Here is a 25,509-nt window from a genome sequence, read left to right as displayed (position 1 = left end):
GCGTCCTAGAGCGAAAAGGACTTTAATTCGTGACCACCCCCAAAAAATTGAAAAATCCACCCAAAACCCAAAAAAATTTGAAATTTTTATATGAAAAACTTGTTTTGGCCATATCTCCTTAAATATGCGTCCTAGAGCGAAAAGGACTTTAATTCGTGACTGCCCCCAAAAAATTGAAAAATCCGCCCAAAACCTAAAAAATTTAAATTTTTATATGAAAAACTTGTTTTGGCCATATCTCCTTAAATATACGTCCTAGAGCGAAAAGGACTTTAATTCGTGACTACCCCCAAAAAATTGAAAAATCCACCCAAAACCCAAAAAATTTGAAATTTTTATATGAAAAACTTGTTTTGGCCATATCTCCTAAACTAAGCGTCCTAGAGCGAAAAGGACTTTAATTCGTTACTACCCCCAAAAAAATTGAAAAATCCACCCAAAACCCAAAAAATTTGAAATTTTTATATGAAAAACTTGTTTTGGCCACCCAAAACCTAAAAAATTTGAAATTTTTATATGAAAAACTTGTTTTGACCATATCTCCTTAAATATGCGTCCTAGAGCGAAAAGGATTTAATTCGTGACCACCCCCAAAAAATTGAAAAATCCACCCAAAACCCAAAAAATTTGAAATTTTTATATGAAAAACTTGTTTTGGCCATATCTCCTTAAATATGCGTCCTAGAGCGAAAAGGACTTTAATTCGTGACCACCCCCAAAAAATTGAAAAATCCACTCAAAACCTAAAAAATTTGAAATTTTTATATGAAAAATTTGTTTTGGCCATATCTCCTTAAATATGCGTCCTAGAGCGAAAAGGACTTTAATTCGTGACTACCCCCAAAAAATTGAAAAATCTACCCAAAACCTAAAAAATTTGAAATTTTTATATGAAAAACTTGTTTTGGCCATATCTCCTTAAATATGCGTCCTAGAGCGAAAAGGACTTTAATTCGTGACCACCCCCAAAAAATTGAAAAATCCACTCACAACCTAAAAAATTTGAAATTTTTATATGAAAAATTTGTTTTGGCCATATCTCCTTAAATATGCGTCCTAGAGCGAAAAGGACTTTAATTCGTGACTACCCCCAAAAAATTGAAAAATCCACCCAAAACCTAAAAAATTTGAAATTTTTATATGAAAAACTTGTTTTGGCCATATCTCCTTAAATATGCGTCCTAGAGCGAAAAGGACTTTAATTCGTGACCACCCCCAAAAAATTGAAAAATCCACCCAAAACCCAAAAAATTTGAAATTTTTATATGAAAAACTTGTTTTGGCCATATCTCCTTAAATATGCGTCCTAGAGCGAAAAGGACTTTAATTCGTGACCACCCCCAAAAAATTGAAAAATCCACTCAAAACCTAAAAAATTTGAAATTTTTATATGAAAAATTTGTTTTGGCCATATCTCCTTAAATATGCGTCCTAGAGCGAAAAGGACTTTAATTCGTGACTACCCCCAAAAAATTGAAAAATCCACCCAAAACCCAAAAAATTTGAAATTTTTATATGAAAAACTTGTTTTGGCCATATCTCCTTAAATATGCGTCCTAGAGCGAAAAGGACTTTAATTCGTGACCACCCCCAAAAAATTGAAAAATCCACCCAAAACCCAAAAAATTTGAAATTTTTATATGAAAAACTTGTTTTGGCCATATCTCCTTAAATATGCGTCCTAGAGCGAAAAGGACTTTAATTCGTGACCACCCCCAAAAAATTGAAAAATCCACCCAAAACCTAAAAAATTTGAAATTTTTATATGAAAAACTTGTTTTGGCCATATCTCCTTAAATATGCGTCCTAGAGCGAAAAGGACTTTAATTCGTGACCACCCCCAAAAAATTGAAAAATCCACCCAAAACCCAAAAAATTTGAAATTTTTATATGAAAAACTTGTTTTGGCCATATCTCCTTAAATATGCGTCCTAGAGCGAAAAGGACTTTAATTCGTGACTACCCCCAAAAAATTGAAAAATCCACCCAAAACCTAAAAAATTTAAATTTTTATATGAAAAACTTGTTTTGGCCATATCTCCTTAAATATACGTCCTAGAGCGAAAAGGACTTTAATTCGTGACTACCCCCAAAAAATTGAAAAATCCACCCAAAACCCAAAAAATTTGAAATTTTTATATGAAAAACTTGTTTTGGCCATATCTCCTAAACTAAGCGTCCTAGAGCGAAAAGGACTTTAATTCGTGACTACCCCCAAAAAATTGAAAAATCCACCCAAAACCCAAAAAATTTTAAATTTTTATATGAAAAACTTGTTTTGGCCATATCTCCTTAAATATGCGTCCTAGAGCGAAAAGGACTTTAATTCGTGACCACCCCCAAAAAATTTAAAAAATGTTTTGGCCATATCTCCTTAAATATGCGTCCTAGAGCGAAAAGGACTTTAATTCGTGACCACCCCCAAAAAATTGAAAAATCCACCCAAAACCCAAAAAATTTGAAATTTTTATATGAAAAACTTGTTTTGGCCATATCTCCTTAAATATGGGTCCTAGAGCGAAAAGGACTTTAATTCGTGACCACCTCCAAAAAATTGAAAAATCCACCCAAAACCCAAAAAATTTGAAATTTTTATATGAAAAACTTGTTTTGGCCATATCTCCTTAAATATGCGTCCTAGAGCGAAAAGGACTTTAATTCGTGACTACCCCCAAAAACTTGAAAAATCCACCCAAAACCCAAAAAAATTGAAATTTTTATATGAAAAACTTGTTTTGGCCATATCTCCTTAAATATGCGTCCTACAGCGAAAAGGACTTTAATTCGTGACTACCCCCAAAAAATTGAAAAATCCACCCAAAACCCAAAAAATTTGAAATTTTTATATGAAAAACTTGTTTTGGCCATATCTCCTTAAATATGCGTCCTAGAGCGAAAAGGACTTTAATTCGTGACTACCCCCAAAAAATTGAAAAATCCACACAAAACCTAAAAAATTTAAATTTTTATATGAAAAACTTGTTTTGGCCATATCTCCTTAAATATACGTCCTAGAGCGAAAAGGACTTTAATTCGTGACTACCCCCAAAAAATTGAAAAATCCACCCAAAACCCAAAAAATTTGAAATTTTTATATGAAAAACTTGTTTTGGCCATATCTCCTAAACTAAGCGTCCTAGAGCGAAAAGGACTTTAATTCGTGACTACCCCCAAAAAATTGAAAAATCCACCCAAAACCCAAAAAATTTGAAATTTTTATATGAAAAACTTGTTTTGGCCATATCTCCTTAAATATGCGTCCTACAGCGAAAAGGACTTTAATTCGTGACCACCCCCAAAAAATTGAAAAATCCACCCAAAACCCAAAAAATTTGAAATTTTTATATGAAAAACTTGTTTTGGCCATATCTCCTTAAATATGCGTCCTAGAGCGAAAAGGACTTTAATTCGTGACTACCCCCAAAAAATTGAAAAATACACCCAAAACCTAAAAAATTTAAATTTTTATATGAAAAACTTGTTTTGGCCATATCTCCTTAAATATACGTCCTAGAGCGAAAAGGACTTTAATTCGTGACTACCCCCAAAAAATTGAAAAATCCACCCAAAACCCAAAAAATTTGAAATTTTTATATGAAAAACTTGTTTTGGCCATATCTCCTTAAATATGCGTCCTAGAGCGAAAAGGACTTTAATTCTTGACCACCCACAAAAAATTGAAAAATCCACTCAAAACCTAAAAAATTTGAAATTTTTATATGAAAAATTTGTTTTGGCCATATCTCCTTAAATATGCGTCCTAGAGCGAAAAGGACTTTAATTCGTGACCACCCCCAAAAAATTGAAAAATCCACCCAAAACCTAAAAAATTTAAATTTTTATATGAAAAACTTGTTTTGGCCATATCTCCTTAAATATGCGTCCTAGAGCGAAAAGGACTTTAATTCGTGACTACCCCCAAAAAATTGAAAAATCCACCCAAAACCCAAAAAATTTGAAATTTTTATATGAAAAACTTGTTTTGGCCATATCTCCTTAAATATGCGTCCTAGAGCGAAAAGGACTTTAATTCGTGACCACCCCCAAAAAATTGAAAAATCCACTCAAAACCTAAAAAATTTGAAATTTTTATATAAAAAAATTGTTTTGGCCATATCTCCTTAAATATGCGTCCTAGAGCGAAAAGGACTTTAATTCGTGACTACCCCCAAAAAATTGAAAAATCCACCCAAAACCTAAAAAATTTGAAATTTTTATATGAAAAACTTGTTTTGGCCATATCTCCTTAAATATGCGTCCTAGAGCGAAAAGGACTTTAATTCGTGACCACCCCCAAAAAATTGAAAAATCCACCCAAAACCTAAAAAATTTGAAATTTTTATATGAAAAACTTGTTTTGGCCATATCTCCTTAAATATGCGTCCTAGAGCGAAAAGGACTTTAATTCGTGACTACCCCCAAAAAATTGAAAAATCCACCCAAAACCCAAAAAATTTGAAATTTTTATATGAAAAATTTGTTTTGGCCATATCTCCTTAAATATGCGTCCTAGAGCGAAAAGGACTTTAATTCGTGACTACCCCCAAAAAATTGAAAAATCCACCCAAAACCTAAAAAATTTGAAATTTTTATATGAAAAACATGTTTTGGCCATATCTCCTTAAATATGCGTCCTAGAGCGAAAAGGACTTTAATTCGTGACTACCCCCAAAAAATTGAAAAATCCACCCAAAACCTAAAAAATTTGAAATTTTTATATGAAAAACTTGTTTTGGCCATATCTCCTTAAATATGCGTCCTAGAGCGAAAAGGACTTTAATTCGTGACCACCCCCAAAAAATTGAAAAATCCACTCAAAACCTAAAAAATTTGAAATTTTTATATGAAAAATTTGTTTTGGCCATATCTCCTTAAATATGCGTCCTAGAGCGAAAAGGACTTTAATTCGTGACTACCCCCAAAAAATTGAAAAATCCACCCAAAACCTAAAAAATTTGAAATATTTATATGAAAAACTTGTTTTGGCCATATCTCCTTAAATATGCGTCCTAGAGCGAAAAGGACTTTAATTCGTGACCACCCCCAAAAAATTGAAAAATCCACCCAAAACCCAAAAAATTGAAAAATCCACCCAAAACCCAAAAAATTTGAAATTTTTATATGAAAAACTTGTTTTGGCCATATCTCCTTAAATATGCGTCCTAGAGCGAAAAAGACTTTAATTCGTGACCACCCCCAAAAAATTGAAAAATCCACTCAAAACCTAAAAAATTTGAAATTTTTATATGAAAAATTTGTTTTGGCCATATCTCCTTAAATATGCTTCCTAGAGCGAAAAGGACTTTAATTCGTGACTACCCCCAAAAAATTGAAAAATCCACCCAAAACCTAAAAAATTTGAAATTTTTATATGAAAAACTTGTTTTGGCCATATCTCCTTAAATATGCGTCCTAGAGCGAAAAGGACTTTAATTCGTGACCACCCCCAAAAAATTGAAAAATCCACCCAAAACCCAAAAAATTTGAAATTTTTATATGAAAAACTTGTTTTGGCCATATCTCCTTAAATATGCGTCCTAGAGCGAAAAGGACTTTAATTCGTGACCACCCCCAAAAAATTGAAAAATCCACCCAAAACCTAAAAAATTTGAAATTTTTATATGAAAAACTTGTTTTGGCCATATCTCCTTAAATATGCGTCCTAGAGCGAAAAGGACTTTAATTCGTGACCACCCCCAAAAAATTGAAAAATCCACCCAAAACCCAAAAAAATTTGAAATTTTTATATGAAAAAATTGTTTTGGCCATATCTCCTTAAATATGCGTCCTAGAGCGAAAAGGACTTTAATTCGTGACTGCCCCCAAAAAATTGAAAAATCCACCCAAAACCTAAAAAATTTAAATTTTTATATGGAAAACTTGTTTTGGCCATATCTCCTTAAATATACGTCCTAGAGCGAAAAGGACTTTAATTCGTGACTAACCCCAAAAAATTGAAAAATCCACCCAAAACCCAAAAAATTTGAAATTTTTATATGAAAAACTTGTTTTGGCCATATCTCCTAAACTAAGCGTCCTAGAGCGAAAAGGACTTTAATTCGTGACTACCCCCAAAAAATTGAAAAATCCACCCAAAACCCAAAAAATTTGAAATTTTTATATGAAAAACTTGTTTTGGCCACCCAAAACCTAAAAAATTTGAAATTTTTATATGAAAAACTTGTTTTGACCATATCTCCTTAAATATGCGTCCTAGAGCGAAAAGGACTTTAATTCGTGACCACCCCCAAAAAATTGAAAAATCCACCCAAAACCCAAAAAATTTGAAATTTTTATATGAAAAACTTGTTTTGGCCATATCTCCTTAAATATGCGTCCTAGAGCGAAAAGGACTTTAATTCGTGACCACCCCCAAAAAATTGAAAAATCCACTCAAAACCTAAAAAATTTGAAATTTTTATATGAAAAATTTGTTTTGGCCATATCTCCTTAAATATGCGTCCTAGAGCGAGAAGGACTTTAATTCGTGACTACCCCCAAAAAATTGAAAAATCCACCCAAAACCTAAAAAATTTGAAATATTTATATGAAAAAGTTGTTTTGGCCATATCTCCTTAAATATGCGTCCTAGAGCGAAAAGGACTTTAATTCGTGACTACCCCCAAAAAAATGAAAAATCCACCCAAAACCCAAAAAATTTGAAATTTTTATATGAAAAACTTGTTTTGGCCATATCTCCTTAAATATGCGTCCTAGAGCGAAAAGGACTTTAATTCGTGACCACCCCCAAAAAATTGAAAAATCCACCCAAAACCTAAAAAATTTGAAATTTTTATATGAAAAACTTGTTTTGGCAATATCTCCTTAAATATGCGTCCTAGAGCGAAAAGGACTTTAATTCGTGACTACCCCCAAAAAATTGAAAAATCCACCCAAAACCCAAAAAATTTGAAATTTTTATATGAAAAACTTGTTTTGGCCATATCTCCTTAAATATGCGTCCTAGAGCGAAAAGGACTTTAATTCGTGACTACCCCCAAAAAATTGAAAAATCCACCCAAAACCTAAAAAATTTAAATTTTTATATGAAAAACTTGTTTTGGCCATATCTCCTTAAATATACGTCCTAGAGCGAAAAGGACTTTAATTCGTGACCACCCCCAAAAAATTTAAAAATCCACCCAAAACCCAAAAAATTTGAAATTTTTATATGAAAAACTTGTTTTGGCCATATCTCCTTAAATATGCGTCCTAGAGCGAAAAGGACTTTAATTCGTGACTACCCCCAAAAAATTGAAAAATCCACCCAAAACCCAAAAAATTTGAAATTTTTATATGAAAAACTTGTTTTGGCCATATCTCCTTAAATATGCGTCCTAGAGCGAAAAGGACTTTAATTCGTGACCACCCCCAAAAAATTGAAAAATCCACCCAAAACCCAAAAAATTTGAAATTTTTATATGAAAAACTTGTTTTGGCCATATCTCCTTAAATATGGGTCCTAGAGCGAAAAGGACTTTAATTCGTGACCACCTCCAAAAAATTGAAAAATCCACCCAAAACCCAAAAAATTTGAAATTTTTATATGAAAAACTTGTTTTGGCCATATCTCCTTAAATATGCGTCCTAGAGCGAAAAGGACTTTAATTCGTGACTACCCCCAAAAACTTGAAAAATCCACCCAAAACCAGGGATCCGGAGCGCAGCGGAGCGGAGCGTGGAGCGGAGCGGAGCAAGCCCTTTTTTTGCCGGAGCGGGAGCGGAGCGGGAGCGGCATTTCTAAAATACGGAGCGGAGCGGGAGCGGAGCGGTTTCCAAGTGAAAAACCGCTCCGCTCCGAATAAAATATTACTTGAGTGAAATGTGTAACTTTGAAATTACTTAGTACTTAGCGTAGTGTGAGTAAACGTTTAAAATGTATGATATGTATTTTTGTACGTACGTACATTGGTGAAAACACAAAGTGTTTTTTTAGTAATTGTTTTCAAAAACGGCAAATGTCAAAATATATCTCTAGTATGTGTTGTAAAAGTAACAACAGTACTTTCGATCAATTTCATCCCGTATTACTACAAAGATGTTTGTAATGAACGTCAAATAAATGCAATTAAACGATCTTATTTATATTTAATTTTTTAGTTTTATACACTGAAAAAAATATTGTCATGAAATCAAAGATTCCATGTCCTTAGAATAAGAATACAAATTTTGCTTAACATGGAAGACGCGTTTCTCTAAAATAAAGTTTTTTTCATTGTCCAAAAGTCAATAAACTTTTGAATGAAGTTGTAATGTCCTTATAATAAAGTGATTTTACTTAAAAATGTGTATCATAACATGAAAGATAAAATTTTTGAGATAAGGTCAACGTGACTTTAATAATTAAGAAAAATTCTTTAAAATTAATAAAATTGTATTTAAATTTGTTTCCTTTTTGCATCTTGCCCTTAAAGCAAAAAATCGTTAAAAAATAAGACAAGTTTTTCAACACTTTATATTAAAGACGCTTTTTACTTGAAACATAGCATAATTTCTACTGGAAGTCGAGTCTTAATATGGAAAATAAAATTGTCGTTAACTCGTTTTTAAAGGATTTTGATAACAACTGACGAAAAAAATCTAAAAAAAATTAAAAATTAACATTTGCTTCCTAGAAGCAAGTACATAACCCCCAAATTTAAAAGAGAATTGCGTCTTTAAAGTATCCTTACCTGTATTCTCCGCTTCTTTGGCTCGGAATTAATACCCAAACTGTTAAAGTAAAGACAAAATCTTTGGAACCGGGCATGCGTTTTTTCAGAGTAAGGACATTCATAATTGCTTTACTATTGTACTATACCCTAGCATTCTCTTATTTCTGATATTAGTTCTCGAAAATTTAATTAAAATCATGGATAGTTTCAATTTTAGTTAAAAAATGTGCGCATATACATTTATTTTAACTTTTTCTCACATTGAAAACTAATGACTTGATTTGTATTATTGCATGTTATCTACTTTTTTTGAGAACGAACATTTCTTAAAAACGCTGTTCGAAAATGTATTTTTACAATAAAGGGGAAAAAAGCGAAATTAGGAAACACTTGATCTGAGTAAGAATATTCGTAGGTATACCACGGACTTATTTCGATGGAGGTTGTTGCAAACATACACTGAAAAAAAGCATACTCGGTTCCAAAGATTTTGTCTTTACTTTAAAAAATTTGGTATTGATTCCGAGCCAAAGAAGCGGAGAATACAAGCAAGGACACTTTTAAAACACAATTCTCTTTTAAATTTAGGTTTTGTGTACTTGCTTCTAGGAAGCAAATGTTAATTTTTCGCTTTCTCAGCTTTTTTTCTTCATATGCTATCAAAGTCCTTTAAAAACGAGTTAACGGCAACTTTATTTTCCAAATTAGGACTCGACTTCCAGTAGAAATTATGCTATGTTTGAAGTAAAAAACTTCTTTAAAATAAAGTTTTGAAAAACATGTCCTATATTTGAACGATTTTTTGCTTTGTAGTCAATATGCAAAAATACAACAAATTTAAAGACAATTTCATTAAATTTAAAGAATTTTTCTGAATTAAAGTCACATTGACCTTAGCCTATAAATTTTTTGTTTCATGTTAAGATACCCATTTTTAAGTCAAATCATCAAATATTACAAAACCTTTTCTCTACGTCTGTTGCAAAACAAAAAAAAACACTTTCGGAGAGTAGTTACTTCTACTCTGTGTATAGACTTTCAATTCCAATCAGCGTTGCCGTTTTGGTCCGATCGGACCAAAATTGGTCCAAAAGATTTCTAATTTTTAAGTTTGGTCCGATGGTCGGACCAAACAGAATTTGGTCCATTTTGGTCCATTTTCATAAATTTGGTTTCTATCACATATTAAATAGTAGATGGTGCACCGCAAAGAATATTGTCGGGAGGCCAAATATTTCACATGCTTAAAATACGAATACGAATTTTGCTTAGAATAGAAGACGTATTTCTCTGATATAAAGTTTTTTCCTTGTCTAAAAGTCTCTACACTTTTCAATGAAGTCTGTTTGTCCTTATAGCTAAGTGATTCTACATAAAAATGTGTATCCTAACATGAATGAAAATTTCGTTTTAATGAAGTCAAAATGGATTTAATATTTCTGAAAAAATCTTCAAAATTAATAAAATGTTTCAACACATTGTTTTAAAGTCATTATACCCTAAACCACATAGTGGTTAGGGTATAATAAGTTTGATCTGCCAAAAAATGTGCCTACCAGAAATATTGATTTTAGACCCCATAAAATATATACCGATCGACTCAGAATCACCTCCTGAGTCGATCTTACGCTTGGTGTCCGTCCGTCTGTCCATGTATTTGTTGTTCACAGGATTCCGGTGGCAATTATTAACCGATTTTGATGAAATTTGGTACAGGGAGTTTTTGGGCACAACGACGAACGCTATTGAATTTGGAAGAAATCGGATCAAATTTAGATATAGCTCCCATATATATGTATCGCCCGATTTCGACAAATGGGGTCACGCTGTGCTTTTTTTCAAACGGATCGTCGCCAAATTTGGCAAAAGGCAATCTTTTTCATCGCCCTTCAAGTCTGCAAAATTTCATCTAAATCGGTTCAGATTTAGATATAGCTCTCATATATATGTATCGCCCGATTTTCCCAGATATAGCTATAGCTCCCATATATATGTACCGCCCGATTTTTCTCGAAGAGAAGCGGAGCGATTTTTTTTTTCTCGGAGCGGAGCGATTTTTTTTTCTCCGGAGCGGGAGCGGAGCGGAGCGAAAAAAATGGACCGCTCCGGATCCCTGCCCAAAACCCAAAAAATTTGAAATTTTTATATGAAAAACTTGTTTTGGCCATATCTCCTTAAATATGCGTCCTAGAGCGAAAAGGACTTTAATTCGTGACTACCCCCAAAAAATTGAAAAATCCACCCAAAACCTAAAAAATTTGAAATTTTTATATGAAAAACTTGTTTTGGCCATATCTCCTTAAATATGCGTCCTAGAGCGAAAAGGACTTTAATTCGTGACCACCCCCAAAAAATTGAAAAATCCACTCACAACCTAAAAAATTTGAAATTTTTATATGAAAAATTTGTTTTGGCCATATCTCCTTAAATATGCGTCCTAGAGCGAAAAGGACTTTAATTCGTGACCACCCCCAAAAAATTGAAAAATCCACCCAAAACCCAAAAAATTTGAAATTTTTATATGAAAAACTTGTTTTGGCCATATCTCCTTAAATATGCGTCCTAGAGCGAAAAGGACTTTAATTCGTGACCACCCCCAAAAAATTGAAAAATCCACCCAAAACCCAAAAAATTTGAAATTTTTATATGAAAAACTTGTTTTGGCCATATCTCCTTAAATATGCGTCCTAGAGCGAAAAGGACTTTAATTCGTGACCACCCCCAAAAAATTGAAAAATCCACCCAAAACCCAAAAAAATTGAAATTTTTATATGAAAAACTTGTTTTGGCCATATCTCCTTAAATATGCGTCCTAGAGCGAAAAGGACTTTAATTCGTGACTACCCCAAAAAAATTAAAAATCCACCCAAAACCTAAAAAAATTTAAATTTTTATATGAAAAACTTGTTTTGGCCATATCTCCTTAAATATGCGTCCTAGAGCGAAAAGGACTTTAATTCGTGACTACCCCCAAAAAATTGAAAAATCCACACAAAACCCAAAAAATTTGAAATTTTTATATGAAAAACTTGTTTTGGCCATATCTCCTTAAATATGCGTCCTAGAGCGAAAAGGACTTTAATTCGTGACTACCCCCAAAAAATTGAAAAATCCACCCAAAACCCAAAAAATTTGAAATTTTTATATGAAAAACTTGTTTTGGCCATATCTCCTTAAATATGCGTCCTAGAGCGAAAAGGACTTTAATTCGTGACTACCCCCAAAAAATTGAAAAATCCACCCAAAACCCAAAAAATTTGAAATTTTTATATGAAAAACTTGTTTTGGCCATATCTCCTTAAATATGCGTCCTAGAGCGAAAAGGACTTTAATTCGTGACTACCCCCAAAAAATTGAAAAATCCACCCAAAACCCAAAAAATTTGAAATTTTTATATGAAAAACTTGTTTTGGCCATATCTCCTTAAATATGCGTCCTAGAGCGAAAAGGACTTTAATTCGTGACCACCCCCAAAAAATTGAAAAATCCACCCAAAACCCAAAAAAATTGAAATTTTTATATGAAAAACTTGTTTTGGCCATATCTCCTTAAATATGCGTCCTAGAGCGAAAAGGACTTTAATTCGTGACTACCCCCAAAAAATTGAAAAATCCACCCAAAACCCAAAAAATTTGAAATTTTTATATGAAAAACTTGTTTTGGCCATATCTCCTTAAATATGTGTCCTAGAGCGAAAAGGACTTTAATTCGTGACTACCCCCAAAAAATTGAAAAATCCACCCAAAACCCAAAAAAATTGAAATTTTTATATGAAAAACTTGTTTTGGCCATATCTCCTTAAATATGTGTCCTAGAGCGAAAAGGACTTTAATTCGTGACTACCCCCAAAAAATTGAAAAATCCACCCAAAACCCAAAAAAATTGAAATTTTTATATGAAAAACTTGTTTTGGCCATATCTCCTAAACTAAGCGTTCTAGAGCGAAAAGGACTTTAATTCGTGACTACCCCCAAAAAATTGAAAAATCCACCCAAAACCTAAAAAATTTAAATTTTTATATGAAAAACTTGTTTTGGCCATATCTCCTTAAATATGCGTCCTAGAGCGAAAAGGACTTTAATTCGTGACTACCCCCAAAAAATTGAAAAATCCACCCAAAACCCAAAAAATTTGAAATTTTTATATGAAAAACTTGTTTTGGCCATATCTCCTTAAATATGCGTCCTAGAGCGAAAAGGACTTTAATTCGTGACCACCCCCAAAAAATTGAAAAATCCACCCAAAACCCAAAAAATTTGAAATTTTTATATGAAAAACTTGTTTTGGCCATATCTCCTTAAATATGCGTCCTAGAGCGAAAAGGACTTTAATTCGTGACTACCCCCAAAAAATTGAAAAATCCACCCAAAACCCAAAAAATTTGAAATTTTTATATGAAAAACTTGTTTTGGCCATATCTCCTTAAATATGCGTCCTAGAGCGAAAAGGACTTTAATTCGTGACTACCCCCAAAAAATTGAAAAATCCACCCAAAACCCAAAAAATTTGAAATTTTTATATGAAAAACTTGTTTTGGCCATATCTCCTTAAATATGCGTCCTAGAGCGAAAAGGACTTTAATTCGTGACCACCCCCAAAAAATTGAAAAATTCACCCAAAACCCAAAAAAATTGAAATTTTTATATGAAAAACTTGTTTTGGCCATATCTCCTTAAATATGCGTCCTAGAGCGAAAAGGACTTTAATTCGTGACTACCCCCAAAAAATTGAAAAATCCACACAAAACCCAAAAAATTTGAAATTTTTATATGAAAAACTTGTTTTGGCCATATCTCCTTAAATATGCGTCCTAGAGCGAAAAGGACTTTAATTCGTGACCACCCCCAAAAAATTGAAAAATCCACCCAAAACCCAAAAAATTTGAAATTTTTATATGAAAAACTTGTTTTGGCCATATCTCCTTAAATATGCGTCCTAGAGCGAAAAGGACTTTAATTCGTGACTACCCCCAAAAAATTGAAAAATCCACCCAAAACCTAAAAAATTTAAATTTTTATATGAAAAACTTGTTTTGGCCATATCTCCTTAAATATACGTCCTAGAGCGAAAAGGACTTTAATTCGTGACTACCCCCAAAAATTGCAAAATCCACCCAAAACCCAAAAAATTTGAAATTTTTATATGAAAAACTTGTTTTGGCCATATCTCCTAAACTAAGCGTCCTAGAGCGAAAAGGACTTTAATTCGTGACTACCCCCAAAAAATTGAAAAATCCACCCAAAACCCAAAAAATTTGAAATTTTTATATGAAAAACTTGTTTTGGCCATATCTCCTTAAATATGTGTCTTAGAGCGAAAAGGACTTTAATTCGTGACTACCCCCAAAAAATTGAAAAATCCACCCAAAACCCAAAAAAATTGAAATTTTTATATGAAAAACTTGTTTTGGCCATATCTCCTTAAATATGCGTCCTAGAGCGAAAAGGACTTTAATTCGTGACTACCCCCAAAAAATTGAAAAATCCACCCAAAACCCAAAAAATTTGAAATTTTTATATGAAAAACTTGTTTTGGCCATATCTCCTTAAATATGCGTCCTAGAGCGAAAAGGACTTTAATTCGTGACTACCCCCAAAAAATTGAAAAATCCACCCAAAACCCAAAAAATTTGAAATTTTTATATGAAAAACTTGTTTTGGCCATATCTCCTTAAATATGCGTCCTAGAGCGAAAAGGACTTTAATTCGTGACCACCCCCAAAAAATTTAAAAATCCACCCAAAACCCAAAAAATTTGAAATTTTTATATGAAAAACTTGTTTTGGCCATATCTCCTTAAATATGCGTCCTAGAGCGAAAAGGACTTTAATTCGTGACTACCCCCAAAAAATTGAAGAATCCACCCAAAACCTAAAAAATTTAAATTTTTATATGAAAAACTTGTTTTGGCCATATCTCCTTAAATATGCGTCCTAGAGCGAAAAGGACTTTAATTCGTGACTACCCCCAAAAAATTGAAAAATCCACCCAAAACCCAAAAAATTTGAAATTTTTATATGAAAAACTTGTTTTGGCCATATCTCCTTAAATATGTGTCTTAGAGCGAAAAGGACTTTAATTCGTGACTACCCCCAAAAAATTGAAAAATCCACCCAAAACCCAAAAAAATTGAAATTTTTATATGAAAAACTTGTTTTGGCCATATCTCCTTAAATATGCGTCCTAGAGCGAAAAGGACTTTAATTCGTGACTACCCCCAAAAAATTGAAAAATCCACCCAAAACCCAAAAAATTTGAAATTTTATATGAAAAACTTGTTTTGGCCATATCTCCTTAAATATGCGTCCTAGAGCGAAAAGGACTTTAATTCGTGACTACCCCCAAAAAATTGAAAAATCCACCCAAAACCCAAAAAATTTGAAATTTTTATATGAAAAACTTGTTTTGGCCATATCTCCTTAAATATGCGTCCTAGAGCGAAAAGGACTTTAATTCGTGACTACCCCCAAAAAATTGAAAAATCCACCCAAAAAATTTGAAATTTTTATATGAAAAACTTGTTTTGGCCATATCTCCTTAAATATGTGTCCTAGAGCGAAAAGGACTTTAATTCGTGACTACCCCCAAAAAATTGAAAAATCCACCCAAAACCCAAAGAAATTGAAATTTTTATATGAAAAACTCGTTTTGGCCATATCTCCTAAACTAAGCGTTCTAGAGCGAAAAGGACTTTAATTCGTGACCACCCCCAAAAAATTGAAAAATCCACCCAAAACCCAAATTTTTTTGGAATTTTTATATGAAAAACTTGTTTTGGCCATATCTCCTTAAATATGCGTCCTAGAGCGAAAAGGACTTTAATTCGTGACTACCCCCAAAAAATTGAAAAATCCACCCAAAACCCAAAAAATTTGAAATTTTTATATGAAAAACTTGTTTTGGCCATATCTCCTTAAATATGTGTCCTAGAGCGAAAAGGACTTTAATTCGTGACTACCCCCAAAAAATTGAAAAATCCACCCAAAACCCAAAAAAATTGAAATTTTTATATGAAAAACTTGTTTTGGCCATATCTCCTAAAATAAGCGTTCTAGAGCGAAAAGGACTTTAATTCGTGACCACCCCCAAAAAATTGAAAAATCCACCCAAAACCCAATTTTTTTTGAAATTTTTATATGAAAAACTTGTTTTGGCCATATCTCCTTAAATATGCGTCCTAGAGCGAAAAGGACTTTAATTCGTGACTACCCCCAAAAAATTGAAAAATCCACTCAAAACCTAAAAAATTTAAATTTTTATATGAAAAACTTGTTTTGGCCATATCTCCTTAAATATGCGTCCTAGAGCGAAATGGACTTTAATTCGTAACTACCCCCGAAAAATTGAAAAATCCACCCAAACCCCAAAAAATTTTAAATTTTCATATGAAAAACTTGTTTTGGCCATATCTCCTTAAATATGCGTCCTAGAGCGAAAAGGACTTTAATTCGTGACCACCCCCAAAAAATTGAAAAATCCACCCAAAACCCAAAAAATTTGAAATTTTTATATGAAAAACTTGTTTTGGCCATATCTCCTTAAATATGCGTCCTAGAGCGAAAAGGACTTTAATTCGTGACTACTCCCAAAAAATTGAAAAATCCACCCAAAACCCAAAAAATTTGAAATTTTTATATGAAAAACTTGTTTTGGCCATATCTCCTTAAATATGCGTCCTAGAGCGAAAAGGACTTTAATTCGTGACTACCCCCAAAAAATTGAAAAATCCACCCAAAACCCAAAAAATTTGAAATTTTTATATGAAAAACTTGTTTTGGCCATATCTCCTTAAATATGCGTCCTAGAGCGAAAAGGGCTTTAATTCGGTACCACCCCCAAAAAATTGAAAAATCCACCCAAAACCCAAAAAATTTGAAATTTTTATATGAAAAACTTGTTTTGGCCATATCTCCTTAAATATGCGTTCTAGAGCGAAAAGGACTTTAATTCGTGACTACCCCCAAAAAATTGCAAAATCCACCCAAAACCCAAAAAATTTGAAATTTTTATATGAAAAACTTGTTTTGGCCATATCTCCTTAAATATGTGTCCTAGAGCGAAAAGGACTTTAATTCGTGACTACCCCCAAAAAATTGAAAAATCCACCCAAAACCCAAAAAATTTGAAATTTTTATATGAAAAACTTGTTTTGGCCATATCTCCTTAAATATGCGTCCTAGAGCGAAAAGGACTTTAATTCGTGACTACCCCCAAAAAATTGAAAAATCCACCCAAAACCTAAAAAATTTAAATTTTTATATGAAAAACTTGTTTTGGCCATATCTCCTTAAATATGCGTCCTAGAGCGAAAAGGACTTTAATTCGTGACTACCCCCAAAAAATTGAAAAATCCACCCAAAACCCAAAAAAATTGAAATTTTTATATGAAAAGCTTGTTTTGGCCATATCTCCTAAACTAAGCTTTCTAGAGCGAAAAGGACTTTAATTCGTGACCACCCCCAAAAAATTTAAAAATCCACCCAAAAAATTTGAAATTTTTATATGAAAAACTTGTTTTGGCCATATCTCCTTAAATATGCGTCCTAGAGCGAAAAGGACTTTAATTCGTGACTACCCCCAAAAAATTGAAAAATCCACCCAAAACCCAAAAAATTTGAAATTTTTATATAAAAAACTTGTTTTGGCCATATCTCCTTAAATATGCGTCCTAGAGCGAAAAGGACTTTAATTCGTGACCACCCCGAAAAAATTGAAAAATCCACCCAAAACCCAAAAAATTTGAAATTTTTATATGAAAAACTTGTTTTGGCCATATCTCCTTAAATATGCGTCCTAGAGCGAAAAGGACTTTAATTCGTGACTACCCCCAAAAAATTGAAAAATCCACCCAAAACCCAAAAAATTTGAAATTTTTATATGAAAAACTTGTTTTGGCCATATCTCCTTAAATATGCGTCCTAGAGCGAAAAGGGCTTTAATTCGGTACCACCCCCAAAAAATTGAAAAATCCACCCAAAACCCAAAAAATTTGAAATTTTTATATGAAAAACTTGTTTTGGCCATATCTCCTTAAATATGCGTCCTAGAGCGAAAAGGACTTTAATTCGTGACCACCCCCAAAAAATTGAAAAATCCACCCAAAACCCAAAAAATTTGAAATTTTTATATGAAAAACTTGTTTTGGCCATATCTCCTTAAATATGCGTCCTAGAGCGAAAAGGACTTTAATTCGTGACTACCCCCAAAAAATTGAAAAATCCACCCAAAACCCAAAAAATTTGAAATTTTTATATGAAAAACTTGTTTTGGCCATATCTCCTTAAATATGCGTCCTAGAGCGAAAAGGGCTTTAATTCGGTACCACCCCCAAAAAATTGAAAAATCCACCCAAAACCCAAAAAATTTGAAATTTTTATATGAAAAACTTGTTTTGGCCATATCTCCTTAAATATGCGTTCTAGAGCGAAAAGGACTTTAATTCGTGACTACCCCCAAAAAATTGAAAAATCCACCCAAAACCCAAAAAATTTGAAATTTTTATATGAAAAACTTGTTTTGGCCATATCTCCTTAAATATGCGTCCTAGAGCGAAAAGGACTTTAATTCGTGACTACCCCCAAAAAATTGAAAAATCCACCCAAAACCCAAAAAATTTGAAATTTTTATATGAAAAACTTGTTTTGGCCATATCTCCTTAAATATGCGTCCTAGAGCGAAAAGGACTTTAATTCGTGACCACCCCCAAAAAATTGAAAAATCCACTCAAAACCTAAAAAATTTGAAATTTTTAAATGAAAAATTTGTTTTGGCCATATCTCCTTAAATATGCGTCCTAGAGCGAAAAGGACTTTAATTCGTGACTACCCCCAAAAAATTGAAAAATCCACCCAAAACCTAAAAAATTTGAAATTTTTATATGAAAAACTTGTTTTGGCCATATCTCCTTAAATATGCGTCCTAGAGCGAAAAGGACTTTAATTCGTGACCACCCCCAAAAAATTGAAAAATCCACCCAAAACCCAAAAAATTTGAAATTTTTATATGAAAAACTTGTTTTGGCCATATCTCCTTAAATATGCGTCCTAGAGCGAAAAGGACTTTAATTCGTGACTACCCCCAAAAAATTGAAAAATCCACCCAAAACCCAAAAAATTTGAAATTTTTATATGAAAAACTTGTTTTGGCCATATCTCCTTAAATATGTGTCCTAGAGCGAAAAGGACTTTAATTCGTGACTACCCCCAAAAAATTGAAAAATCCACCCAAAACCCAAAAAATTTTAAATTTTTATATGAAAAACTTGTTTTGGCCATATCTCCTTAAATATGTGTCCTAGAGCGAAAAGGACTTTAATTCGTGACTACCCCCAAAAAATTGAAAAATCCACCCAAAACCCAAAAAATTTGAAATTTTTATATGAAAAACTTGTTTTGGCCATATCTCCTTAAATATGCGTCCTAGAGCGAAAAGGACTTTAATTCGTGACTACCCCCAAAAAATTGAAAAATCCACCCAAAACCTAAAAAATTTAAATTTTTATATGAAAAACTTGTTTTGGCCATATCTCCTTAAATATGCGTCCTAGAGCGAAAAGGACTTTAATTCGTGACTACCCCCAAAAAATTGAAAAATCCACCCAAAACCCAAAAAAATTGAAATTTTTATATGAAAAGCTTGTTTTGGCCATATCTCCTAAACTAAGCTTTCTAGAGCGAAAAGGACTTTAATTCGTGACCACCCCCAAAAAATTTAAAAATCCACCCAAAAAATTTGAAATTTTTATATGAAAAACTTGTTTTGGCCATATCTCCTTAAATATGCGCCCTAGAGCGAAAAGGACTTTAATTCGTGACTACCCCCAAAAAAATTGAAAAATCCACCCAAAACCCAAAAAATTTGAAATTTTTATATAAAAAACTTGTTTTGGCCATATCTCCTTAAATATGCGTCCTAGAGCGAAAAGGACTTTAATTCGTGACTACCCCCAAAAAATTGAAAAATCCACTCAAAACCCAAAAAATTTGAAATTTTTATATGAAAAACTTGTTTTGGCCATATCTCCTTAAATATGCGTCCTAGAGCGAAAAGGACTTTAATTCGTGACCACCCCCAAAAAATTGAAAAATCCACCCAAAACCCAAAAAATTTGAAATTTTTATATGAAAAACTTGTTTTGGCCATATCTCCTTAAATATGCGTCCTAGAGCGAAAAGGACTTTAATTCGTGACTACCCCCAAAAAATTGAAAAATCCACCCAAAACCCAAAAAATTTGCAATTTTTATATGAAAAACTTGTTTTGGCCATATCTCCTTAAATATGCGTCCTAGAGCGAAAAGGACTTTAATTCGTGACCACCCCCAAAAAATTGAAAAATCCACCCAAAACCCAAAAAATTTGAAATTTTTATATGAAAAACTTGTTTTGGCCATATCTCCTTAAATATGCGTCCTAGAGCGAAAAGGACTTTAATTCGTAACTACCCCCGAAAAATTGAAAAATCCACCCAAAACCCAAAAAATTTTAAATTTTCATATGAAAAACTTGTTTTGGCCATATCTCCTTAAATATGCGTCCTAGAGCGAAAAGGACTTTAATTCGTGACTACCCCCAAAAAATTGAAAAATCCACCCAAAACCCAAAAAATTTGAAATTTTTATATGAAAAACTTGTTTTGGCCATATCTCCTTAAATATGTGTCCTAGAGCGAAAAGGACTTTAATTCGTGACTACCCCCAAAAAATTGAAAAATCCACCCAAAACCCAAAAAAATTGAAATTTTTATATGAAAAGCTTGTTTTGGCCATATCTCCTAAACTAAGCTTTCTAGAGCGAAAAGGACTTTAATTCGTGACTACCCCCAAAGAATTGAAAAATCCACCCAAAACCCAAATTTTTTTGAAATTTTTATATGAAAAACTTGTTTTGGCCATATCTCCTTAAATATGCGTCCTAGAGCGAAAAGGACTTTAATTCGTGACTACCCCCAAAAAATTGAAAAATCCACACAAAACCTAAAAAATTTAAATTTTTATATGAAAAACTTGTTTTGGCCATATCTCCTTAAATATGCGTCCTAGAGCGAAAAGGACTTTAATTCGTGACCACCCCAAAAAAATTGAAAAATCCACCCAAAACCCAAAAAATTTGAAATTTTTATATGAAAAACTTGTTTTGGCCATATCTCCTTAAATATGCGTCCTAGAGCGAAAAGGACTTTAATTCGTGACCACCCCCAAAAAATTGAAAAATCCACCCAAAACCCAAAAAATTTGAAATTTTTATATGAAAAACTTGTTTTGGCCATATCTCCTTAAATATGCGTCCTAGAGCGAAAAGGACTTTAATTCGTGACTACCCCCAAAAAATTGAAAAATCCACTCAAAACCTAAAAAATTTAAAATTTTATATGAAAAACTTGTTTTGGCCATATCTCCTTAAATATGCGTCCTAGAGCGAAAAGGACTTTAATTCGTAACTACCCCCGAAAAATTGAAAAATCCACCCAAAACCCAAAAAATTTGAAATTTTTATATGAAAAACTTGTTTTGGCCATATCTACTTAAATATGCGTCCTAGAGCGAAAAGGACTTTAATTCGTGACTACCCCCAAAAAATTGAAAAATCCACCCAAAACCCAAAAAATTTGAAATTTTTATATGAAAATTATTGTTTTGGCCATATCTCCTTAAATATGCGTCCTAGAGCGAAAAGGACTTTAATTCGTGACTACCCCCAAAAAATTGAAAAATCCACCCAAAACCCAAAAAATTTGAAATTTTTATATGAAAAACTTGTTTTGGCCATATCTGCTTAAATATGCGTCCTAGAGCGAAAAGGACTTTAATTCGTGACTACCCCCAAAAAATTGAAAAATCCACCCAAAACCCAAAAAATTTGAAATTTTTATATGAAAAACTTGTTTTGGCCATATCTCCTTAAATATGCGTCCTAGAGCGAAAAGGACTTTAATTCGTGACCACCCCCAAACAATTGAAAAATCCACCCAAAACCCAAAAAATTTGAAATTTTTATATGAAAAACTTGTTTTGGCCATATCTCCTTAAATATGCGTCCTAGAGCGAAAAGGACTTTAATTCGTGACTACCCCCAAAAAATTGAAAAATCCACCCAAAACCCAAAAAATTTGAAATTTTTATATGAAAAACTTGTTTTGGCCATATCTCCTAAACTAAGCGTTCTAGAGCGAAAAGGACTTTGATTCGTGACTACCCCCAAAAAATTGAAAAATTCACCCAAAACCCAAATTTTTTTTAAATTTTTATATGAAAAACTTGTTTCGGCCATATCTCCTTAAATATGCGTCCTAGAGCGAAAAGGACTTTAATTCGTGACTACCCCCAAAAAATTGAAAAATCCACCCAAAACCTAAAAAATTTAAATTTTTATATGAAAAACTTGTTTTGGCCATATCTCCTTAAATATGCGTCCTAGAGCGAAAAGGACTTTAATTCGTGACTACCCCCAAAAAATTGAAAAATCCACCCAAAACCCAAAAAATTTGAAATTTTTATATGAAAAACTTGTTTTGGCCATATCTCCTTAAATATGCGTCCTAGAGCGAAAAGGACTTTAATTCATGACCACCCCCAAAAAATTGAAAAATCCACCCAAAACCCAAAAAATTTCAGATTTTTATATGAAAAACTTGTTTTGGCCATATCTCCTTAAATATGCGTCCTAGAGCGAAAAGGACTTTAATTCGTGACTACCCCCAAAAAATTGAAAAATCCACCCAAAACCCAAAAAATTTGAAATTTTTATATGAAAAACTTGTTTTGGCCATATCTCCTTAAATATGCGTCCTAGAGCGAAAAGGACTTTAATTCGTGACTACCCCCAAAAAATTGAAAAATCCACCCAAAACCCAAAAAATTTGAAATTTTTATATGAAAAACTTGTTTTGGCCATATCTCCTTAAATATGCGTCCTAGAGCGAAAAGGACTTTAATTCGTGACCACCCCCAAAAAATTGAAAAATCCACCCAAAAAATTTGAAATTTTTATATGAAAAACTTGTTTTGGCCATATCTCCTTAAATATGCGTCCTAGAGCGAAAAGGACTTTAATTCGTGACTACCCCCAAAAAATTGAAAAATCCACCCAAAACCCAAAAAATTTGAAATTTTTATATGAAAAACTTGTTTTGGCCATATCTCCTTAAATATGCGTCCTGGAGCGAAAAGGACTTTAATTCGTGACCACCCCCAAAAAATTGAAAAATCCACCCAAAACCCAAAAAATTTGAAATTTTTATATGAAAAACTTGTTTTGGCCATATCTCCTTAAATATGCGTCCTAGAGCGAAAAGGACTTTAATTCGTGACTACCCCCAAAAAATTGAAAAATCCACCCAAAACCTAAAAAATTTAAATTTTTATATGAAAAACTTGTTTTGGCCATATCTCCTTAAATATACGTCCTAGAGCGAAAAGGACTTTAATTCGTGACTACCCCCAAAAAATTGAAAAATCCACCCAAAACCCAAAAAATTTGAAATTTTTATATGAAAAACTTGTTTTGGCCATATCTCCTAAACTAAGCGTCCTAGAGCGAAAAGGACTTTAATTCGTGACCACCCCCAAAAAATTGAAAAATCCACCCAAAACCCAAAAAATTTGAAATTTTTATATGAAAAACTTGTTTTGGCCATATCTCCTTAAATATGCGTCCTAGAGCGAAAAGGACTTTAATTCGTGACTACCCCCAAAAAATTGAAAAATCCACCCAAAACCCAAAAAATTTGAAATTTTTATATGAAAAATTTGTTTTGGCCATATCTCCTTAAATATGCGTCCTAGAGCGAAAAGGACTTTAATTCGTGACTACCCCCAAAAAATTGAAAAATCCACCCAAAACCCAAAAAATTTGAAATTTTTATATGAAAAACTTGGTTTGGCCATATCTCCTTAAATATGCGTCCGAGAGCGAAAAGGACTTTAATTCGTGACTACCCCCAAAAAATTGAAAAATCCACCCAAAACCCAAAAAATTTGAAATTTTTATATGAAAAACTTGTTTTGGCCATATCTCCTTAAATATGCGTCCTAGAGCGAAAAGGACTTTAATTCGTGACTACCCCCAAAAAATTGCAAAATCCACCCAAAACCCAAAAAATTTGAAATTTTTATATGAAAAATTTGTTTTGGCCATATCTCCTTAAATATGCGTCCTAGAGCGAAAAGGACTTTAATTCGTGACTACCCCCAAAAAATTGAAAAATCCACCCAAAACCTAAAAAATTTGAAATTTTTATATGAAAAACTTGTTTTGGCCATATCTCCTTAAATATGTGTCCTAGAGCGAAAAGGACTTTAATTCGTGACTACCCCCAAAAAATTGAAAAATCCACCCAAAACCTAAAAAATTTAAATTTTTATATGAAAAACTTGTTTTGGCCATATCTCCTTAAATATGCGTCCTAGAGCGAAAAGGACTTTAATTCGTGACTACCCCCAAAAAATTGAAAAATCCACCCAAAACCCAAAAAATTTGAAATTTTTATATGAAAAACTTGTTTTGGCCATATCTCCTTAAATATGCGTCCTAGAGCGAAAAGGACTTTAATTCATGACCACCCCCAAAAAATTGAAAAATCCACCCAAAACCCAAAAAATTTCAGATTTTTATATGAAAAACTTGTTTTGGCCATATCTCCTTAAATATGCGTCCTAGAGCGAAAAGGACTTTAATTCGTGACTACCCCCAAAAAATTGAAAAATCCACCCAAAACCCAAAAAATTTGAAATTTTTATATGAAAAACTTGTTTTGGCCATATCTCCTTAAATATGCGTCCTAGAGCGAAAAGGACTTTAATTCGTGACTACCCCCAAAAAATTGAAAAATCCACCCAAAACCCAAAAAATTTGAAATTTTTATATGAAAAACTTGTTTTGGCCATATCTCCTTAAATATGCGTCCTAGAGCGAAAAGGACTTTAATTCGTGACCACCCCCAAAAAATTGAAAAATCCACCCAAAAAATTTGAAATTTTTATATGAAAAACTTGTTTTGGCCATATCTCCTTAAATATGCGTCCTAGAGCGAAAAGGACTTTAATTCGTGACTACCCCCAAAAAATTGAAAAATCCACCCAAAACCCAAAAAATTTGAAATTTTTATATGAAAAACTTGTTTTGGCCATATCTCCTTAAATATGCGTCCTGGAGCGAAAAGGACTTTAATTCGTGACCACCCCCAAAAAATTGAAAAATCCACCCAAAACCCAAAAAATTTGAAATTTTTATATGAAAAACTTGTTTTGGCCATATCTCCTTAAATATGCGTCCTAGAGCGAAAAGGACTTTAATTCGTGACTACCCCCAAAAAATTGAAAAATCCACCCAAAACCTAAAAAATTTAAATTTTTATATGAAAAACTTGTTTTGGCCATATCTCCTTAAATATACGTCCTAGAGCGAAAAGGACTTTAATTCGTGACTACCCCCAAAAAATTGAAAAATCCACCCAAAACCCAAAAAATTTGAAATTTTTATATGAAAAACTTGTTTTGGCCATATCTCCTAAACTAAGCGTCCTAGAGCGAAAAGGACTTTAATTCGTGACCACCCCCAAAAAATTGAAAAATCCACCCAAAACCCAAAAAATTTGAAATTTTTATATGAAAAACTTGTTTTGGCCATATCTCCTTAAATATGCGTCCTAGAGCGAAAAGGACTTTAATTCGTGACTACCCCCAAAAAATTGAAAAATCCACCCAAAACCCAAAAAATTTGAAATTTTTATATGAAAAATTTGTTTTGGCCATATCTCCTTAAATATGCGTCCTAGAGCGAAAAGGACTTTAATTCGTGACTACCCCCAAAAAATTGAAAAATCCACCCAAAACCCAAAAAATTTGAAATTTTTATATG

Source organism: Haematobia irritans, chromosome 5, assembly GCF_050003625.1.
Source record: "Haematobia irritans isolate KBUSLIRL chromosome 5, ASM5000362v1, whole genome shotgun sequence".
Taxonomy (NCBI): domain Eukaryota; kingdom Metazoa; phylum Arthropoda; class Insecta; order Diptera; family Muscidae; genus Haematobia; species Haematobia irritans.
Note: the sequence above shows the minus strand (reverse complement) of the source record.